Source organism: Lygodium microphyllum, chromosome 24 (genome assembly GCF_053477565.2).
Source record: "Lygodium microphyllum isolate KBCC chromosome 24, Lygodium_microphyllum_v1.1.10, whole genome shotgun sequence".
Lineage (NCBI taxonomy): Eukaryota > Viridiplantae > Streptophyta > Polypodiopsida > Schizaeales > Lygodiaceae > Lygodium > Lygodium microphyllum.
Genome location: NC_141158.1, coordinates 99,188,962 through 99,194,255, shown reverse-complemented (window position 1 = coordinate 99,194,255; position 5,294 = coordinate 99,188,962).

Below are 5,294 nucleotides of genomic sequence, written 5' to 3'. Positions count from 1 at the left end.
TAACTAATTATAGTTAGTTGGATATTGATTAATTAGTTATTTTTGTTTTGTTTTATTATATTATATTTGTTTGTTTGTTAGAGTTGGTAGTTAATAATTAAAGTTAGTGAGAGTTTTCTTTGTGACGTGGAGAGAGAGAGAGAGAGAGAGAGAGAGAGAGAGAGAGAGAGAGAGAGAGAGAGAGTGTGTGTGTGTGTGTGTGTGTAGTTTCTTATTTGTTAGCTTATTTTATTTGTTAGTGGGAAGAGAGATCTACCTTAGATTAGAATAAACATTTTAAGATATCCATTTTAAGACATGGAATGGAAGATATCAACAATACATGGATTTAAATCTATGTTTATTTTATTACCTTTTACACTGATTTTAGTACATGGAGTGGAAGATTCAGTTCTCTCTCTCTCTCTCTCTCTCTCTCTCTCTCGTGTAGGGTATGAATTTTTAGTATTTTGATTTGAGTTTGTGTAATAATTTGGTTTTATAGGCAAAATGTGTGGGTATGTCTCTCTCTCTCTCTCTCTCTCTCTCTCTCTCTCTCTCTCTCTCTTTCTCTCTCTCTCTCTCTCTCAGCTTTTAAAATAGTGGAGTTTTCAATGTTGGATTTATATAGAGAACACCTGCCACACACTTTAAAATATGAGGATCTACATTATGTATAAACATTTTAAGATATGCATTTTAAGACCTGGAATGTAAGATATCAACAATATGAGGATTTAAATCTATGTTTATTTTATTATCTTTTGTACTAATTTTAAGATATGTGTTAGATTTTCAACCCCTATAGGTACCAGGATGGTGCCATATATCTTAAACTCAAATGTAGAGACTACGAATTTCTATACTTATATTCTTCACGGATTATCAAATAACACTTTTCTAGGGAAGGATATTGTGTGGTGTGCACCCTTGGACTATAGGGGTCCATCTTATACATGCAAATGAGATCAAGTAATGAGGCTGTTTGTGCTGGAGAAAAGGCCTCATTCAAATTGAAAAGCCAACTCATTGGTAGTTGTAGCATTCAGTGCACCATGGGCTAAGTGATAATACTATTTATTCATGACTTTCATTATTGAGAGATAGATCCATCCTTTACTTTGTTCATTGCAATTTGTGAGGCTAGTATGCATATAATAATACTTTAATGACATAAAAAACCCTATTATTCACATTTTTAAACTTTGGGAGTTTTTTAATGTGGATTTTATTAGCAGGGATGGGGATTGTTGCATTGTTGCAGAGCATGATTTTCTAGGGAAGGATGTTTTGTAGTGTGCACAAGTAATGAGACTCTTTGTCTAGGGAAAAAACCTCATTCCAATTAAAAGGCCAACTCACTGGTTGTTGTAACATTAGGTACATTAAAAGATCCATCCTCGATTTTTCTCATTACAATTTGTGAGGTGGGTATAATTATAGAGAACTTTGAATTTTTCCATCGGTTGTGAACAAAGATAAATTGTCAAACTTGAGACTAAGAGAGGGGTTTCGCATCATGATGGATGTATTCATAGGGATATTCAAATGAATACATCCATCGTGACAAAAACTCTAATCTCTCGCCTACTAGGAAGCTTGAACACACGTGCATGACTTGTATGTGAGTTGGTGAAAGACCCACTTGAGTTCTCTGTGTGAGATAAACATATTGGAACCTCACTCCAAGTGATGCTTGCTATAGTAAATCTTATCGTAATCGATCACATGGTGTAAAGCATGTATGTTTCAAATTTAATGCATTGGAAGGCTAATCTAATGCCATCTAGGATTTTTCCATGTTTCTAAATTTTAAGGATAGTTGATATGCACCTCAATGTTAACGCATGTGTTTTGCGTAGCATGAAGAATTTTGTAGCAAACAAGAACGTGTCTACATCAAATGTTGTACAATGCATTCCCAACGTGGAAATGGGTATGCGTAAGGCAAAAGAGATTACAAGGAAGAAGGCAATTCATCGTGCACTCAAGCATGTTGGAGGGTATGATAGTTCTATTGGGTTCTTGAGAATCATTCATTGCTTGGATAGGATTGAGAAGTAAGTGAAGACACTATTTCGACATCAAAGAGCTTTGATTTCTCTTAGTGAGAACATTAGTAGCCATCTACAGAGGATTGAGAGAATATTGGGGAAGAAATATGAAGGGAACCTTGGTGATGGAGTGAGGATATATGACGAGTTAGAAGAAATCAAGGGCCATATAGGGGAGATATATGACCATATTTGAAAATATTGGCCACATGCTAGATCCTTGGAAGATCGTGATGAGAAGATGAAAGATCTCATTGACAGTGCAGGTCGTATAGAGGATGGAGTATATGAGTTAATTGCTCACAAGAATGAGAGCTTGGTCACACCCGAGAGCATTGCCCTTGATGTGCAACTTACTTCTTTGAAAGTTTGTCTTAATAGGTTCTCAATGATGTTGACCCAGATGAATCGCCATGTAGGCTCATCCCCTTGCACTAGAGAACATTGCCGTTGATGTGCAACTTGCTTCTTTCAAAGTTTATCTTGACAGTTTTTGGCAATGTTGACTTGGATGAATAGCCACACAAACACATCCTTGAATCCATGCTTTGCTTTATATATATACATAACCTCTACAAGGCTTCTTGAATGAGTTATGATGAAAATCTCCATTTTGAAATACATTGTTTATCTCTTCCAAATTACAAAAAAAATTTAGAACCATTTTAATGGTTTATTTTCCCATCTTTCATCTTTGAGTCTAGGTCATCGATTTAGGGTTTTCGGTTACAAATGTGTTTATTAATTGTATCTTGAATATCTTTGAGATTTCTCTATTAGAACTCTTATACTCTCTTGAAAGTTTCGCATAGCCATCATGGAACAAAACAAAGCCATGGACTATGTTCTAGACATAGTGCATTCAACTTCATTGAATGCAGTTCATTCAGTAGAAATAATGAAAACGACCACGACATCATCTCTTCCTACTTGGAGCTATTCACATGGGTATGGGAGGTAGTTCTAATTGTGTTTATATCAAGGTGTTGTATGCTTTTTTTGGAGTTAATTATTTTTATATTTTGTTGTAGCCAAAATGTGGAGTCTAATAGAGTGAATAAAGTTAATGTGAGGAAAATGAAAGAAGTGGCAAGGAGACAGGGAACACATGTTGCTAAATCTACAAGAACATCAAGGATTCGAAGAACCACAAAGGCTACTTCAAGTTCTTCAGACTTGAAGCATCTCGAGACCAATATGAATGAGTTGATGAGATTGCAGATGAGTTTATATACACTGTCGATCATGCACTTACCATTTACTCTAAAAAGCTACATGAACAACTAAAGGTTTGTATAGTGTTGTGTTCAAGACAAAGCACACCCAGACTGTTCTTCAACAAGTTTTGAGTGGTTTGGGTGGTGAAGGGAACTTTTGACAATTGTCTCTGAGACAAGCAGGTTGATGAATTTATTGGTCAAAGGGGTTGTCGACTACCATTCTTGCATTTTCAAATGAATGTTAATAGGTTTAATGCTTTGCTGCAATAATTGAATTCTCAAATGAATGGTCACAACTAAGGAGGAGGACTTGCTCGGGATGAAGCTTATGGGCCATTATTATCTCACTTATTGTCTTAAAGTGTGTGGGCCACCACTTTTTTGTGATGATGTGTGCTCCCTTTTTGTGAGGTCTGCGTTGGTTTTGATGTGACGAAGCTAAGCTGAGTAAAATGTATTGGGTACCTACAATGTTATGTATTTGTTGCTCGGGATGAAACTTATAAGCTACTATTGTCTTGTTGATTGTAAAGTGCTTGGGCTGACCCTTTTTTGTGGTAATATATACTTCCTTTTTGTGAGGCCTGCATCGGTTTTGAATTGTAATGGGTACATACAATGTAATGCCTCTTTCTTGAGGTTTAATCTATGTAAAGACTTATTGTGTCTTGCAATCTAGAGAGAAGACTTAATTGATTTTTGCAATGTTATACATGTGAGAGAGTAATATTCTCTACAAAATACTTAGTGTATAGTTTAATTTTGATATCTAGGATTTAATATTCTCTACAGAATACTTAGTGTATAGTTAAATTTTGATATCTAGGATTTAACATTCTCTACAAAATACTTAGTGCATGACACATTCTTTTTGTAATGTTGTGTGCTTTCTTTATATAAAGTTGCATTTCATGGGTGCAGCACTTTTGATGTGACAAACATATCTAGGATTTAACATTCTCTACAAAATACTTAGTGCATGACACATTCTTTTTGTAATGTTGTGTGCTTTCTTTATATAAAGTTGCATTTCATGGGCGCAGCACTTTTGATGTGACAAACTTAAACTAAGCTAGAGAAGATGTATCAAGAAACAATTTTGCTGCTGTTTTTGTCATGGCAAAGGTAGTTTCTGAATCTCCATCAAGTCTTCGGTAAGTAGTGGCATAATTTCATATTAAATGCATATGTATGCATTGGTTTCTCTCCCTCTCTTTCACTTGCACACACACACTCTCTCTGTGCATCCATTGCACTTAGGAAGGTAATTGATAATGAAAAAAGCTTTGAGAATCATTTAGATGTCCAGTTTGTGGCTAGAGATTTGTGTTTGAATTTGTATATAGATCATGTGTAGATAATTTAATATTGAATAATGTTAAAAACGTATTCTCATTTGGGTCTCTCTCTCTCTCTCTCTCTCTCTCTCTCTCTCTCTCTCTCTCTCTCTCTCTCTCTCTCTCTCTCTCTCTCTCTCTCTCTCTCTCAACTCTTAGTGATACCCATGTATAACGTTTGAGGAAGTTATTAGTGTTGGAAATAGTTTAAGAATCTTAATGTTTTGGGTATAATGCGCATTCATTTGAGTTATAGGCTTGGGGGATCGCTTATTGGTTAGATAGACTTTTTATTTGTCTCTCTTTGGATGAGATATAGGATTATATAGAATATGTAATTTTAAATTTGATTGCTACAATGTTTTGGATTATGTGATTCTATTGATCCTACTTTTAAGTCTTTTTGAAAATAATAATCCCAATCAAGTCTCTCCTTGAAAGAACACATAAAAACTCTTGATGTGTAGGCTTTGTGGGAATCCAATCAATATGGGATTTTCACATTGGACAATTAGTAGAGATAATGTATTACGTGTTCATAGGCATAGACTCAACTCTATGCGGCGTACATGACGACAAGTTGCTAGGCTTAAGACGCAAATGGTTTGGCTACAACATAATCAGAGAAGGCACAAAGAGATGTGTTCTGCCATTGTTGGATGCCAAGATATTTCACAGAGATAAGCTCTAAGTCATGATAGCTT